At 46.6% G+C, this 17,580-nt stretch overlaps 2 long non-coding RNA genes across 2 annotated transcripts in view; one reads left to right on the top strand and one right to left on the bottom strand.

The window, feature by feature from the left end:
- LOC148134980 (uncharacterized) overlaps positions 1-13,946 on the bottom strand; it is a 30,349-nt gene extending 16,403 nt beyond the window's left edge. The window contains exons 1-2 of the long non-coding RNA XR_015755446.1: positions 13,284-13,946; positions 4,232-4,463 (exon numbers count right to left, since the gene is read on the bottom strand). This is a non-coding gene — a long non-coding RNA (uncharacterized LOC148134980). The remainder of the gene's footprint in view (positions 1-4,231; positions 4,464-13,283) is intronic.
- A 1,484-nt stretch (positions 13,947-15,430) lies between these two features.
- The window catches only part of LOC148134979 (uncharacterized), a 35,497-nt gene continuing 33,347 nt past the window's right edge, over positions 15,431-17,580 (top strand). Inside the window, exon 1 of the long non-coding RNA XR_015755461.1 lies at positions 15,431-15,810. This is a non-coding gene — a long non-coding RNA (uncharacterized LOC148134979). The remainder of the gene's footprint in view (positions 15,811-17,580) is intronic.

The following is a 17,580-nucleotide window of genomic DNA, read 5'->3' as shown; positions in this document are numbered from 1 at the left end:
GTGCAGCTTTGTTCATTCTTAACACAAGATGTCATTTTGTTCTGTGAGTGCTTGTGTGTGTCTGTATTTGTGTGTCTGTATTTGTGTGTGTGTGTGCATGTGTATTTGTGCGTGTGTCTGTGTGTGTGCGCGTGTGTGTGTATGTCTGTGCATATCCATGGCGATGTGTCTGTCTCTGTGTGTGTGTGTGTGAGTGTGAATGTGAGTATGAGTGTGTGTCGCGCACGCGCGCGGATGTACATTTCTGTGTCCGTGGCATTTTGAAGCACATCATATTTCCTTGAAACGACTTTCTTTGTCAGAGGCCACCAGCATGCTCCAGTTGCTGGAAGGTGCTCTGATGTATTTCAGATTGCGTGCCTCCATGCAATGTAACTTTGCTGCTTGACGAAGATACTAATTCATAACAGACAACTTTTATCACCAATATCTCATTAACACTTACAGAGTGTCAATTTATGCCTTTAGTTTTAGCGTCTAAGGTGATGTCTGGTCACCCTGATAGCTCATGGCAAACCAATGGAAATCTTCCCATGTTGACATGTCCAAGACACATTGGTTGGATGATTTAGGAACTCTCCATTTGAGAGGACACAGAATTCAAGAATTTGTCATGTCACTTCCAAATCTCAGCATTCCAACTTGGATACCCTCACCCACATCTCAATTAAACCCAACAACCCCTGCAGGTCTCCATACAACAGCCTTTTCACTCCTCCTTCTGCATGTCCCAGGACCACAAAACTCCTTGCAAGTGCATCTGTACCTCGCAGCTTACTTCAGACCAGACCAGACATCCGAGGGAAAAGGATAAGGTGAGTACTGCAGATCAGAGTCAAAACGTGTGGTGCTGGAAAAGCACAGCAGGTCAGGCAGTATATCCAAGGAGTAGGAGAGTCAACGTTTCGGGCATAAGACTTTCATTGAGTTTCCTGCCCAAAACACCGACTTCTCGGTCAGGAGTGAAGACTATTGTTGGGACAAGGTCTGCTGTTGGAATTGGGCAGTGAAAATCAATAACTTCGTCATCATTCTAATAGAGGGCAATAATTCAATAAGCTAGTGGATGTATTATCTCATGTTCAAAATAAAATACAATGAACATCATTGCTATGTGAATCATGAAAGAATTGGAAAACATTAACGGAGAGGTAGCAAGGTCATAAAGTCACCAATTGAAACAGCAGAAGAAATCAAAGAGTACAGAAAAGCAAGTTGAAGCAGAATGATCAGAGCCCACCTTTGATTGAACGGCTGAGACAAAACAAGAACAGATGGAGAACTAATGGATATTTTTAGTTCAGAGAAATGAACTCAGCTACAACAGAAAGATGAAAAACTGAAGCAATTGCATTGAAAAGCAAACACAGAAGAAGAATCTGAGTGCATTCCCAAATGTTACTAACTTAAACATGATGTCTTGATGAGACATTCAGGCAGATGGGAAAGTGGGAGAAATTCATTACCGGGGACTTATAGAAAGGAGGTGTGGCAGGTAGCACATCAGTCACCTGTGGGTCATTGTGGGAGTGAGAAGAACTCCCGGCAAAATACAAAAACATTTTTACTGGCCTGGACTTCATTTAGGTGGAGATGAAAATTGCCAGAAATGTCACACATGTCATGTAACCGGAAAACTTCAGGCAATAATAAAACTGGCAACTTTAATGCCCATCCCTGCATTTGAGGAATCTTTTACAAGGGTCTTACTTGATTGAGTAGGACCCCTACACAAAACAACAAGTGGTTATCAGTATTTGTTAACAATGATAGATGCGTCCATTTGATATCCACAGGCCATTCTATTTGTGCAATCCCACTGCTAGAAAGGTTGTAGAAGAGGTACACCAATGTTTAACTCGATACAGACCACCCACAGAGATACAATCAGGTCAAGGGTCAAATTTTACATCAAATGTATGCATGGAAGGTATGGGTAGCTTATCGGAGGAGAAAGTGAGGACTGCAGATGCTGGAGATCAGAGCTGAAAACGTGTGGCTGGAAAAGCGCAGCAGGTCAGGCAGCATCCAAGGAACAGGGGAATCGAGGTTTCGGGCATAAGCCCTTCTTCAGGAAGAAGGAAGATTCCTGAAGAAGGGCTTATGCCTGAACCGTCGATTCTCCTGTTCCTTGGATGCTGCCTAACCTACTGCGCTTTTCCAGCACCACATTTTCAACATGAGTAGCTTATCACCTGCTTACCAACAAGCATGGTAAGGGAGTGTTCGAAAGGTGGCGTTAAACTTTAAAGACCATTAGTGAGCTTAGAGAAGACCATACCGAGGGCTTATTGTCAAGACAATCCAAACGACTGGATAAAGGAATTCCATTTGTACATCAATGAGTTTTGGGGCATGAGCTGAGAGGACCACTGAAAATAAATAAGGAGAAATTAGTGAGTCAGAGTTCAACGACCACATATTTGAACTGTGAATGATTAAATTGAGAGGGAGAGTTGGCTCCAATTATGCAATATCCTTACACACTTACGCCAAAGAAAGTTAGCATATGTTCAAAGACAGACTGAACGGATGTTCCAAAAACAACAGCATCAAAGTGAGTTGCAGCAACTGGAGCTCAGCCATAGTAATGGTGCCAAAGCCAGATGGTACCCACGGTTGTGTGCAGACTGTTGCAAAGTTAATGCAGTTGCAGAGTCTGATTCATATCCGATTCCACATTGGGAAGGCTGTATTGGAAAAGGTAGGACAAGCAACTTAGATTTGTAATTTATACTTGCTCAGAGGATACTGGCAGGTACCTTTATCCGAAGGAGTGAAGACTATTTCGGCTTTTGTAACACTGAACGGAATTTACTAACTTAAAGTCATGCCAGTTGGTATGGAAAATGTGCCAGCCACATTTCAAAGGGTAACCAATCAAGTCATTCCTGGGCTATCCAATTGTATGATGTACATCGACAAACTTGTGCTCTTTTCGTCACACAGGGAAGGAACATTTGCAGCCTTTATTGGAACTATTTAATTGACTTTGGGAGGCAGGCTGGTGATAAACGTGGCTAAGCGTGAATTCACCAAAGTCCGAGTCATGTGTCTGGGCCCTGTTATCAGGCATGGACATATGGTCCCAACCATAACATTGACAAAGACAGCAGGACTATGATTCCTGGCAGTGAACAAGTTTACCAGAAGTTTGTACAAAATTGTAGTAGTGTGGTTGCTCCACTGACTGACTAATTGAAGAAGTACTGGATATTTTAGCGGACAGTAGAATGTCAGAAGGCATTTGCCAGCCTGAAAGCTGTGTTAACCACTGCCCCAGTGTTAGCTACACCTAACTACACAAAGCTACTCGAGATCGCTATTGATGTGGGTGATGTGGGTGTTGGTGCTGTATTCTTACAAGACGGCGATGAGAAGATAGGAAGCCCCATTGGTTATTTCATCAGGAAACTGAATATTTATCAGGAATATTCCATGATTGAGGAGACCTTGAGCTTGGTGTTCCAACATTTATATTGTCAGTAATGGGTCTTGTACAATTGTCTGTACTGATCATAACCCACTAAAGCTTTTGGAGAAATGTAAGGGCTGCACTTCCAGATGGTTTACATGGAGCTTATTACTGCAGCCATTCAATTTGAAACTGATACACGTGGCAGGATGAGAAAATGTAATTGCTGATGTGTTGTCACAACTTGGATGATGTAAGATGGAGGGAGTTGGTTGCAGGAGTAAATGGACAGAAACAGAATGCAGTAATGCATGGTTACAGTTGATGCAATTTGCGTGTATTGTCGCGTAATAATAGATTAAGACCAAGGGTTTTAAAATGAAATAATCTTTGTCTCTTATTAATGTTGCAGTAAAATTACAACATGGGTACGTAACCAACAATGCTGACACTTGCCCAGGGATGTCCTGTACACACAAAGAAAACAGGACAAATTCCACCCAGCCAATTAACGCCCCATCAGTCTATTCTCGATCATTAGTAAAGTGATGGCAAGTATCATGAACAGTGCTATAAAGCAGCACTTTCTCAGCAATAAGCTGCTCAGTGAGGCCCAGTTTGGGTTCTGCCAGGGCCAGTCAGCTCCTGACCTCATTACAGCCTTGATCCAAATATGGACAAAACAGCTGGGTGCTTGAGGGAAGGTGAGAGTGACAGTCCTTGACATCAAGGCTGCTCTCGATTGAATGTGGCTTCAAGGAACCATCGGAAATCGGGAATCAATGGGTGCAAACTCTCTGATGGTTGGAGTCATACCTGACACATAGGAAGATGGTCGTGGTTGTTGGAGGTCATTCACCTCAGGGCCAGGACGTCTCTGCAGGAGTCCCTCAGGGGAGTGTCCTCGGCCTGACCATCTTCAGCTGCTTCATCAATGACCTTCCCCTCCATCACAAGGTCAGAAGTGGGGATGTTCGCCGATGATTGTACTATGTTCACCATTCACGACTCCTCAGATTCGGGTGTCCATGTTCAAATGCTACAAGATCTGGACAATATCAAGGCATGGGCTGACAAGTGGCAAGTAACATTTCCATCAAAATAAAAGACAATCCAACCACTGCCCCTTGGCTTTCAATGATGTTACCATCACTGAATCCCATAATGTCAACATCCTGTGGGTTATCATTGACCAGAAACTCAACTGCTGAAAATGTGTTGCTGGAAAAGCGCAGCAGGTCAGGCAGCATCCAGGGAACAGGAGAATCGACGTTTCGGGCATAAGCCCTTCTTCAAGGCTGTAATGAGGTCAGGAGCTGACTGGCCCTGGCAGAACCCAAACTGGGCCTCACTGAGCAGCTTATTGCTGAGCAAGTGCTGCTTTATAGCACTGTTCATGATACTTGTCATCACTTTACTCATGATGGAAATGTGTTGCTGGAAAAGCGCAGCAGGTCAGGCAGCATCTAGGGAACAGGTGAATCGACGTTTCGGGCATTAGCCCTTCTTCAGGAAGGCTAATGCCCGAAACGTCGATTCTCCTGTTCCCTAGATGCTGCCTGACCTGCTGCGCTTTTCCAGCAACACATTTCCATCTCTGATCTCCAGCATCTGCAGACCTCACTTTCTCATCACATTACTAATGATCGAGAATAGACTGATGGGGCGTTAATTGGCTGGGTGGAATTTGTCCTGTTTTCTTTGTGTGTACAGGACATCCCTGGGCAAGTTTCAGCATTGTTGGTTACGTACCCGTGTTGTAATTTTACTGCAACATTAATAAGAGACAAAGATTATTCCTGGTGAAGGGCTTATGCCCGAAACGTCGATTCTCCTGTTCCCTGGATGCTGCCTGACCTGCTGCGCTTTTCCAGCAACACATTTTCAGCTCTGATCTCCAGCATCTGCAGACCTCACTTTCTCCTCAGAAACTCAACTGCACTTACCACAAACACAGTAGCTACAACAGCAGGTCAGAAGCTAGGAATACTGCTGCAAGGAATACTGCAGCCTGTCCACCATCTACAATGTACAAGTTGGAAGTGTGATGGAATACTCCCAACTTGCCTGGATGGGTGCAACCCCAGCAACACTCAAGAAGTTTGACACCATCCAGGAAAAGCAGCCCAAATCCACAAGTGTATATTCCCTCCACCACACATGCTCAGTACACACTGCTGCTACTATCTACATGATGCACTGCATAAATTCATCGAGGATCCTCAGACAGCACCTTCCAAACACACAACCACTTCCATCTAGAAGAACTAGGGCAGCGGATGTGTGAGAACTGCACGACCTTCAAGTTCCCCTCCAAGTCATGCACCATCCTGACTTGAAAATATAATGCCGTTCCATCACTGTCACTGGGTCGAAGTCCTGGAATTCCCTCCCTAATGGCATTGGGGGTTAACCCACCGCAGGTGGACCACAGTAGTTCAAGGCGGAAGCTCACCTCCACCTTCTCAAGGACAACTAGGGAGAGGCATAAAATGCTGGCCAGCCAGCGACACCCACAACCCATAAAATGAAAAAAAGATAACAGTTCATTGTGTGTGAGAGAGAGATCGAGAGAGAGAGAGAGAGACAGAGACAGAGAGAAAGACCATATATCTCTGTGTGTGTGTGAGAGAGAGAAGCACTATGCCTAAGAGTGTGTGTGAGAGTGTGAGTGAGTGAGTGAGAAAGAGAGAGAGAGAAACACATGACTGCGTGTGTGCGAGTGCGTGTGTGAGAGAGAAATCATGCCTGTGTGTGAGACAGAAAGAGAGACAGACAGACACACAAACAAAGACCATGTCTGTGCATGACAGAGGGAAAGACCACGTGTGTGTGTGTATGTGAGTGTGAGAGAGAGAGAGAGACTCTGTGTGTGTGTGTTTGTGTGTGTGAGTGTGTGACTGGGGGCAGGGTGAGTGGGGAGTGTGGTGGTGTGAGGATGCTGTCACTTTAAAAAGGTTACTTTGGCCTGTGTTTTTTTGAAGAGGGATTGTAAAGGCAGAGGTGCCAAAGAGTCTCGAGTGCCTGTGGGTTTTTCTTAAAAGCAGTTTAACAATGGAAAAGGAGTGGCCAGTTCAGGTTCTTCTAGTTTTGGTCTAGCTGCAGCAATTCCAAGATGTTTTGAGTGTCAGAAGGTTGCAAGCTTCAGTAAATGATTCCTAACTGAGCACTCGGACATTTCTCTGGATGTTGTTCCCTCCGCCTGTAAGAATACGAGTTTGAATTTACCTTTTTGCCAAGGGGTGTGTTTATGAGATGTTACAACATTGGATCAGGAAATGAGTAAGTTACTGTATCAAGTAGTCGGTTATGTTTTCCAATTGTTTACTTATTCTTAATGCCACTTTCTTTTGTTTGTGTTTCAACCGTAGTGTTTAAATAAATTCTGTTTGGATTAATGCAGAGTGGTTTAACCAACTGAATCACACCTGGAACATCATTGTCACATTTGCTTCAAACAAAGAAAACCTTATTTACCCGAACTATGCCCCTCATGATTTTACAAACCTCTATAAGGTCACCCCTCAGCCACCAATGCTCCAGGAAAAACAGCTACAGCTTCTTTAGCCTTTCCTTGTCGCTCAAACCCTCCAACCCTGGCAACATCTTTGTATATCTTTTCTGAACCCTTTCACAGCTTCCTTCCTTTAGGAGGGAAGCCAGAATTGCACGCAATATTCTAACAGTGGCCTAACCATTGCCCTGTATAGCTGCAACATGACCTCCCAAATCCTATACTCAATGCTCTGACCAACAAAGGGAAGCATACTCAATGCCTTCTTCACTAAGCTGTCTTCCTGGGACTACACTTCCACGGAACTATAAACTCCAAGGTTTCTTTGATCAACAACACTCCCCAGGACATGACCATGAAGTGTATAAGCCCAGCCCTGATTTGCCTTTCCAAAATGCAGCACCTTGCATTTATCTAAATTAAACTCCATCTACCAACCTTTGGCCCATTGGCCCATCTGATCAAGATCCCGTTATACTCTGAGGTCACCTTCTTCGCTGTCCATTACACCGACAATGTTGGTGTCATCTGCAAACTTACTCCATATACCTCTATGCTCACACCCAAATCTTATAGTAGTGGATCCAGCACTGATCCTTGTGGCACATCACTGGTCACAGGCCTCCAGTCCGATAATCAAACATCCACCACCACCCTCTGTCTTCTACCTTCAAGCCAGTTCTGTATCCAAGTGGCTCGTTCTTCCTTTATTCCATGAGATCTAACCTTGCTAACCAGTCTCCCATGAGGAACTTTGTCGAATGCCTTACTGAGGTTCATATAAATCACGTCCATCGCTCTGCCTCACTAATTCTCTTTGTTACTTATTCAAGAAACTCAATCAAGTTTGTAAGACATGATTTCCCACGCACAAAGCCATGTTGACTATCCCGAATCAGTCCTTGCCTTTCCAAATACATGTACATCCTGTCCCTCAGGATTCCCTCCAACAACTTGCCCACCGCCGAGGTCAGGCTCACTGGTCTGTTGTTCCCTGGCTTGTCCTTACAACCCTTCTTAAACAGTGGCACCACGTTTGCCAACCTCCAGTCGTCCAGCACCACACCTGTGACTATCGATGATACAAGTATCTCAGCAAGAGGATTTACCCACCTTTATGTATTTTAAGACATCCAGCACCTCCTGCTCTGTAATCTGGACATTTTTCAAGATGTCTCTATCTATTTCCCCACATTCTATATCTTCCATGTCCTTCTCCACAGTAAACATTGATGCAAATACTTCTTTTGTTTCTCCCCCATCTCTTGCGGTTCGACACATAGGCTGCCTTGCTGATCCTTGAAGGGCCCTATTGTCTCCCTAGTTACCCCTTTATCATTAATGTATTTGTAGAATCATTTTGGATTCTCCTTAACCCCATTTGCCAAAGGTATCTCATGCCCCCTTTTTGCCCTCATGATTTCCCTCTTAAGTATACTTCTACTGCCTTTATACTCTAATGATTCACTCGATCTATTCTGTCTATACCTAACATATGCTTCCTTCTTTTTCTTGACCAAACCCTCAATTTTTATAGTCACCCAGCATTCCCCACACCTACCAGCCTTGCCTTTCACCCCAACAGGAACACTCTGTCTCATTATCTCATTTTTGAAATCTTCATCATTTTCCAGCCATTCCTTTACCTGCAAAACTCCGCACCCAATCAACTTTTCAAAGTTCTTACCTAATACTGCCAAAATTGTCCTTTATCCAATTTAGAATTTTAACAGTTAGATTCTGTCTATCCTTTTCCATCACTATTTTGAAACTAATAGAATTCTGGTCGCTGGCCCCAAAGTGCTCCCCCCCTGACACCTCACTCACCTGCCCTGCCTTATTTCCCAAGAGTAGGTCAAGGTTTGCACCTTCTCTTGTAGGTTCATCCACATACTGAATCAGAAAATCTTCTTGTACACACTTAACAAATTCCTCTCTATCTAAAGAAGAAGGGTTTATGCCCAAAACGTCGATTCTCCTGTTCCCTGGATGCTGCCTGACCTGCTGCGCTTTTCCAGCAACACATTTTCAGCTCTGATCTCCAGCATCTGCAGACCTCACTTTCTCCTCTCTATCTAAACCCTTAACACTACAGCAGTCCCAGTCTACAGTTAGAAAGTTAAAATCCCCTACCATAACCACCCTATTATTCTTACAGATAACCGAGATCTCCTTACAAATTTGTTTCTCAATTTCCCGCTGACTTTGTGGAGCTCCATAGTACAGTCCCGCAAAGGTAATAATCTCTTTCTTATTTCTCACTTCCACCCAAATGACTTCCCGGATGTATTCCCAGAAATATCTTCCTCAGTACAGCTGTAATGCAATCCCTTATGAAAAAAGCCTCTCTCCCCCCCCCCCCCCTCCTGTCTTGCCTCCTTTTCTATCCTTCCTGTAGCATTTGTATCCTCGAACATTAAGCTGCCAGTCCTGTCCATCCCTGAGCCATGTTTCTGTAAATGCTCTCATATCCCAGTCCCATGTTCCTAACCATGCCCTGAGTTCATCTGCCTTCCGTGTTAGGCCCCTTGCATTAATGTAAATGCAGTTTGATTTATCGGTCCTACCTTGTTCTCTGCTTTGTCCCTGCCTGCCCTGACTGTTTGACTTGCTTTTCTTCCCAACTGTACCAGTCTCAGATTGATCTCTTTCCTCACTATCTCCCAGGGTCCCACACCCCCACCTTATTACTTTAAATCTCGCCAAGCAACTGCAGCAATCTCCCTCTAATTCCCTCCCAATTCAGGTGCAACCCATCCTTCTTGTATAGGTCACTCCTACCCGAGAAGAGCTTCTAGTGATCTAAAATGTGATCCCTTCTCCCATACACCAGCTCCACAGCTATACATTCATTTGGACACTGCCCTCCCTCCCCTTCCTGGGGCTCTCCATCTCCATCAACAGTGACCGACTCAACACAGACATCTTCTACAAACCCACCGGCTCCCACAGCTAAACAAGGACAGAATCCCCCTGATCTTCACCTTCCATCTCACCAACCTCCGGATACATTTCACCATCCTCTGCCATTTCCACCACCTACAAATGGACCCCAGCACCAGAGATATATTTCCCTCCACACCCTTATTTGCTTTCTGTAAAAACCATTCCCTCCGCAACTCCCTTGTCAGGTCCACACCCCATACCCCACCAACCCACCCTCCCCTCCTGGCACCTTCCTCTGTCACCACAGGAATTGCAAAACCTGTGCCCCGAACTCCCTCTCACTTCCCAAATGCCCCAAAGGAGCCTTCCACATACATCAGAGCTTTCGCTGCACTTCCACACGTCATTTACTGTATCCGTTGCTCCCGATGCAGTCTCCTTTACATCGGGGATATAGGTCGCCTACTTGTTGAGCTCTTCAGAGAAAATCTCCGGGACACCCGCACCAACCAACCCCACCACCCTGTGGCTGAAAACCTCTCAACTCCCCCTCCCACTCTGCCGAGGACATGCAGGTCCTGGGCCTCTATCACTAAACCCTAACCACCCGACACCTGGAGAAAGAATGCCTCACATTCTGCCTTGGGACATTGCAACCACACACTATCAATGTGGGTTTCACCAGTTTCCTCATTTCTCCTCCCCCTCAACACCCCCCCCCCCAATCCCAGCCCCAACCTTCCAATTGGCACCGCCCTCATGACCTGTCCTACCTGTCAATCTTCCTTCCCACCGATCCACTCCCCCCTCCCCTCCGCTCCGACCTTTCACCTTTACCCCCAACTCCATCCAGCTAATGAACTTTCAGCTACCTTACCCCAGGCCCACCCCCTTCCATTTATCTCTCCACCTCCTTGGCTCACAGCCTCATTCCTGATGAAGGACTTTTTCCTAAAATGTCGATTCTCCTGCTGCTCAAATGCTGCCTGACCTGTTGTGTTTTTCCAGCACCACGTTCTCGACTCTGATCTCCAACATCTGCAGTCTTCACTTTTTCCTAGACGTTCATCTGCTCGATCCTCCTATTCCTAGCCTCACTAACTCTCAGCATCGGGAGTAATCCAGATATTACTACCCTCGAGGACCTCCTTTTAAAATTCCTGCCTAACTTTCTATCTCCTCTCTTCAACATCTCATCCTTTTTCCTTCCTGTGTCATTGGTTCCAGTGTGCACAGTGACCTGCTGCTGGTCCCACTGCCCTTTGAGAATATTCTGCCTTGATCCTGGAAACAGGGAGGCAACACACCATTCTGATTTATCGCTGTCGGCCGCAGAAACATCTGCCTGTGCCTCTGACTAGAGAATCCCCTCTCACAATCGATCGCTTGGTACCTGACATACCCCTCGTTACATTACAGCCTGGCTCGGTCCCAGAAACTTGGCTGTTCATGCTGCGTTCTCCTGAAAGGCAATCACCCCCTACATTTTCCAAAACAACATACTTGTTTGAGATGGGGTTAGCCGCAGGAAACTCCGACACTACCTGCCTCCCTCTACTACTTTTCCTGGTTTTTCTCCCTTCCTTAAAACTACCATCCGTCAGATGCCCCTAGCTCCTGTAAATTCCTCATTGCCTCAAACTGCCGCTCCAACTGATCGATGTGATCTGATAGGATTCAGAACCAAACACACTTACTGCTGACATCATCATCAGTATCAAGGAAACTCTCCCTAATCTCCAACAGCTGACAGGAAGAGCACATCACTCCACTCAAGGCCATCTTTGTACCTTAACAACCTCCAGAAAATAGCATAGTCTTATGCACTAAAAAAAAACACTAATCCAGTCTAACTTAATATCAATGTTTCATATTTTTAAATTTTAATCAAAGGACAGATCTAAAAAAAACGAAAAATAACCAACTCCATTCACTATTAAAAATGACAGCAATATTATACTTAAAAACCATGCACTTATCTGCTCCTGTGCTGTGTGCTCTCCAACATAGTTTCTTCGGATGACAGCTGTGAATTTTGCTGTTTGTCAATTTTTCTTCAACGCACCCCAATGTCCGGAAACACTTGAACTCAAACAGCAAAGGCAGTAACTGTGCAGATTCACTGCTGTGTCAGTCAGCAGTGTGTGTTTTTTTCTCTCTGTCTCTGTCTCTCTCTCTCTCTCCCTCCCTCTCTGTCTCTCTCCCTGACCATGGGGTCACTACCTTTGTTCACCTCCTTCTTTTTATAGTGTCATTATTTTGATTTTTTTTTCTCCCAAACTTCCAAAACAATGCAACGGCTTAAGAACAGTAATTACTGCATGTGGAATTCGAGAAACTCACTTCCAACACCTAATATACCCTAAAAGCGAGCAGTTCTTACAGCCAAAGCATTTCCCATCCTCCATCGTGCATTACCCAAATCCTGGTAGCTTTTGCTCCATCTCCATGGCAATCCCTATCACTCATCAATTGGTTCTCCCTGTTTCAGTTTGCTTACTTGTCTTCTAATCCTGACCAGTGTAGGGCAGAAATGTTCAATTTTGTTTTTCTTTTAGCAACATTTTGGTTTTGTTCAGTTCTATAACAATAGTTCACAATCTTTTTTTAAAGGCCTTTCCACTTCTCTAATGGCTACATTTAATGCCTTCAGTTGTGAAGAATATTTGTCTGTATTCTTGAAGAAACTGAGCCCATCTCGTACCAACCTGGTTGAATGTCAGACAGATCAGGGAGTCAGGTATCATTCACCCTAGATGTACACTGACAAGGAAAGCCCAGACTTGAGTCAAGTTTTCTCTTGTTTCTCACCAGCTATTCCTTAAGATACTGAAACTTGACTGTCCTCCAGTCCATTTCGGGAGTTCTTAATCCATGAACCTTCAACCTTCAGTAGGGCCAATGGTGAAATGCCACAGTGGGGGTGATCCCTTCAAAAAGGAACTACCTTGCATCAGAGATGCTAAAATGGCTCAATATATCTCATGCAAAACTAATTTATTTGACTTTTATCCAAAATATTAAACCTGTCATCACAGGTTAATTAACCTGAGCATAAACAGACTCGGTGAACATGGCTTGGGCCTGGATGTGGTTAACAGCACAATCTCATTGCTGTAGTTCGTTATGAACACGTCGGAGTCTCAGCAGGTAGAATGAGTGAGCAAACCCTTCTTACACACGGAGCAGGTGAATGGCCTCTCCCTGGTGTGAACTCACTGATGTTTGATGTCAGATGATTGACTGAACCTGGTCCTGCAGTGAGGGCCCCAGAAAGGTTTCTCATCACTGTGAACATGTTGGTGGAACATCAGTTCCCTGGAACCTTTACAGCACTTCCCACAGTCTGGACATTTAAAAGGCCTGGTCTCAGTGTGAACTCACTGGCCTCCCAGTAGGGCAGAAGAGTGAGTAAATGCCTCCCTAAACACAGCGTAACGAAATAGTCTCACCCTTGTGTGAACTCACCGGTGTTTTTGCACATCGGATATGGTATAGAATGCCTTCTCATTCGGCTCAAGGGAACAGTCTGGGTTTGCCGATATATCTGCAGCTGGATGACTGAATGAACGCCTTGCCGCAGTCAGAGCAGGTTCTCAGCCTCTACCCAGTGCGATCTCGCTGGTGTGTAGTGAGTTGAAATGATTGCCTGAACTGAATGCCGCAGTGAGAACTCCTGAATGGTCTCTCCTCTGTTCGAATACATCAACGGCACTTCAGTTGTCCAGAATTTCCATGGCATTTTCCACAGTCTTGTCATTTTAAAGGGTCTTTGATCTGGGTGAACTCTATGGTCTGCCTGCAGTTGAGAAGACTGAGTGAATCCCTTCCCACACTTGGAGCAGATGAATGGCCTTTCCTCAGTGTGAGTGCATTGATGAATTTCCAGTTGAGGTGGGGATTTGAATCCTCCTTCACCGTCCTCATATTCCCATCCTTTCTCCCAGCGTGACTGTGATTATGTCTTGACAGTTCAGATGATTTCATCCACACACAGGACAGGTGCACAGTTTCTCCTCACTTGGTGTTTGCTCCTTCCAAGTTCAGAATTGAACAATATTCCAAACATAAAATAAAAATCAATCTTTCCAATTCTAATATGATACCTGGTTCTGTTTCCTGACCACAGACTGTCCCCTCCACATAATCTGTGAAGCTAATTGAAGAGAAGGAGAGTGAGTGAGAGAAGCCCACAGTCTGACTGAATGGTCCTCCCTGAGACCTGGCTGCAGGGTGAAGTTCTAGGACACTCCTGAAGAGGGCGCGCGATATGTCTATCCCAAAGGACGCCAGTGCGCAGGCGCCGATTGAGCACGTTGGAGCATGCGCACATTGACTGAAGGCCCCTTTTTCATTCTCCAGGTAATGGCGGGGAGGGGGTGGTTACAAAGGAATAATAGAGCCAGCGGTGGGAGAGGTGGTGCGATCCGTCTTGGCAATGCCCAGGAAAGGTCCCGCGAACCGAATAAGAATTAGCGGGTCCCGCGGTTTCAGCCCTGAGTTTAATTCCCGGGACCTGGGCCGTGGTCACCATTTTGTTTGGGACGAGGCGCATGCGCAGTTATTCTGGTGACGCACCGCGCTTGGGCGGGGCCTGCGGTCCCAGTGACGGAGACAATGGGGACAATGGAGATGGGGCGGGGCCTATGGGGCGGGGCCTATGGGACTGACCCAGGGAGGGGGGGACAGGCATTCCCAGCTCTGGGGGGTGGGGGGGACAGGCATTCCCAGCTCTGGGGGGTGGGGGGGACAGGCATTCCCAGCTCTGGGGGGTGGGGGGGACAAGCATTCACAGCTCTGGGGGGTGGGGGGGACAAGCATTCACAGGTCTGGGGGGTACAGTGATTCACAGCTCCGGGGGAGGGGGGACAGGCATTCACAGCTCTGGGGGAGGGGGGACAGGCATTCACAGCTCTGGGGGGTGGGGGGGACAGGCATTCACAGCTCTGGGGGGTGGGGGGGACAGGCATTCACAGCTCTGGGGGGTGGGGGGGACAGGCATTCACAGCACTGGGGGTGGGGGGGACAAGCATTCACAGGTCTGGGGGGTACAGTGATTCACAGCTCCGGGGGAGGGGGGACAGGCATTCACAGCTCTGGGGGAGGGGGGACAGGCATTCACAGCTCTGGGGGGTGGGGGGGACAGGCATTCACAGCTCTGGGGGGTGGGGGGGACAGGCATTCACAGCTCTGGGGGGTGGGGGGGACAGGCATTCACAGCACTGGGGGTGGGGGGGGACAAGCATTCACAGGTCTGGGGGGTACAGTGATTCACAGCTCCGGGGGAGGGGGGACAGGCATTCACAGCTCCGGGGGAGGGGGGACAGGCATTCACAGCTCTGGGGGGTGGGGGGGACAGGCATTCACAGCTCTAGGGGGTGGGGGGGACAGGCATTCACAGCTCTGGGGGGTGGGGGGGACAGGCATTCACAGCTCCGGGGGTGGGGGGGACAAGCATTCACTGGTCTGGGGGGTACAGTGATTCACAGCTCTGGGGGAGGGGGGACAGGCATTCACAGCTCTGGAGGAGGGGAGATAGGCATTCACAGGTCTGGGGGGTACAGTGATTCACAGCTCCGGGGGAGGGGGGGACAGGCATTCACAGCTCTGGGGGAGGGGGGAACATGACGGGGACAAATAATTCACCAATACTGGAAATGGTCTGAACTTCTCTCCTGTCCTGACAGTGATCAGTTTATAAACTTCTTTTACAAGGGATCAGGAGAGGGCCAGAGAAAGGAAACTCAAACCAAACCAAAAACAGTCAAAATCTGATCCAACACAATGAATCAGGAACTGAATGCTATCGGTGTTTGAACTTGGAAGCAGGAGTGTTCCAACCAGATGCACAGCCTTGGAAAAGCTTTGCACCATCCACAGCAGACAGGACCTGGACAGCATGGAGTTACAGAGATCTACAGCACAGAAAAAAGATCCGAGAGCCCTTCTGCAATTTAAACGAAACGCAGAAAAACTCACCTTGCCTCGTAATCTGGTAAGGGGACAGAGGACTCCCAAATGCCACTGTTTTTTTTAAAAATATCAATTTTATTCTTTAACCCTAAAAGTGAGCATTAAACATTTTAAAAAGTGAATGTTTTAACTGGGGAAAATGAAATTATGACGCGATCAGACAGGAGTTGGGACGTACAGACTGGGAGCAATTGTGCCATAGAAAGGGCACAGCAGCCATGTGGGGCAGTTGTTGCGAGTGATGCACAAATATGTCCCTCTGAGACGGGTAAGAAGGGGTAACGAGAACAGAGGAGCTTCTCCTCAAAAGGAAGAAGGCAGCTTACGTAAGGTGGAGGAGGCAAGGATCCAACACAGCTTTCGAGGATTACAGGCTTGCTAGAAAGGAGCTCAGTAATGGACGGAGGAGAGCCAGGAGGGGGCATGAAAAGAGCTTGGCAAGAAGGATCAGGGAGAATCCAAAGGCATTTTACACATACCTGAGGAATAGAGAATGATCAGGGAGAAGGTAGGGCCAATCAGTGATACCGTAGGGAACTTGTGCGTGGAGTCTGAGCAGATAGGGGAAGCCCTAAATGAGGTTTTTTGCTTTGGTTTTCACTAAGGGGAGGGACCTTGTTGTGAATGAGAACTTTGAGGAGCTGGGATACAGGCTGGAACAGATCAGGATTGATGAAGTTGATGAGCTGGAAATTTTGGCAAACATTAAGATTGATAAGTCCCCATGACCAGACCGGATTTATCCCAGGCTACTCCGGGAAGCAAGAAAGGAGGTTGCTAAGCCGCTGGTGAAGATCTTTGCATCCTCACTCTCCACGGGAGTCGTACAGGAGGATTGCTAGGAGACGAGTGTTGTTCCTCTTTTCAAGAAGGGAAATAGGGAAATCCCTGGCAATTACAGACCAGTCAGTCTTCCGTCTGTGGTCAGCAAGGTTTTGGACAGAAATCTGAGGGATAGAATTTATGACTATTTGGAAAAACATAGCATGATTAAAGGCAGTCAGCATGGCTTTGTGAGGGGCAGGTCATCCCTCATAAATCTTATTGAGTTCTATGAGGAAGTGACAGGACAGATCGATGAAGGTCGAGCTGGTGGATGTGATGTATAAGGACTTCAGCAAGGCATTCGATAAGGTTCCCCATGGTAGGCTCATCCATAAAGTCAGGAGGTATGGGTTTTGGAAGATTTGGCTATTTAGATTCAGAATTGGCTAGCTGACAGAAGGCAGAGAGTGGTTGTAGATGGCAAGTTCTGCCTGGAGGTCAGTCTTGAGTGGGGTCCCACCGGGTTCTGTTCTTGGGTCTCTGCTCTTTGTAGTTTTTATAAATGACTTGGATGAGGAGATTGAGGGGTGGGTTAGTAAATTTGCAGATGGCACATAGGTTGGAGGTTCTGTTGATAGTATCGAGGGCTGCAGCACAACATAGACAGGATGCAGAGCTGGGCTGAAAAATGGCAGATGGAATTAAACCTGGATAAATGCAAAATGATGCAATTTGAAAGGTCGAAATAGAATACTGAATACAGGATTAAAGACCTGATCTTGGCAGTGTGGAGGAACAGAGGGATCTTGGTGTTCAAGTACATAGTTCCCGCAAATATGCCACCCAAGTGGATAGGGTTGTTAAGAAAGTATATGGTGTTTTGGCTTTCATTAACAGGGGAATCAAGTTTAAGAGCCGAGAGGTTTCGCTGCAGCTCTACAATCCCCTGGTGAGACCACACTTGGAATATTGTGTCCGGTTCTGGATGCCCGACTATAGGAAAGATACAGAGGCTTTGGAGAGGGTG

Source organism: Chiloscyllium plagiosum, unplaced genomic scaffold, assembly GCF_037043375.1.
Source record: "Chiloscyllium plagiosum isolate Xiang-an unplaced genomic scaffold, Cpla_swu_hap1 HiC_scaffold_51, whole genome shotgun sequence".
NCBI lineage: Eukaryota > Metazoa > Chordata > Chondrichthyes > Orectolobiformes > Hemiscylliidae > Chiloscyllium > Chiloscyllium plagiosum.
This window is presented reverse-complemented; position numbering and strand designations above follow the sequence as displayed.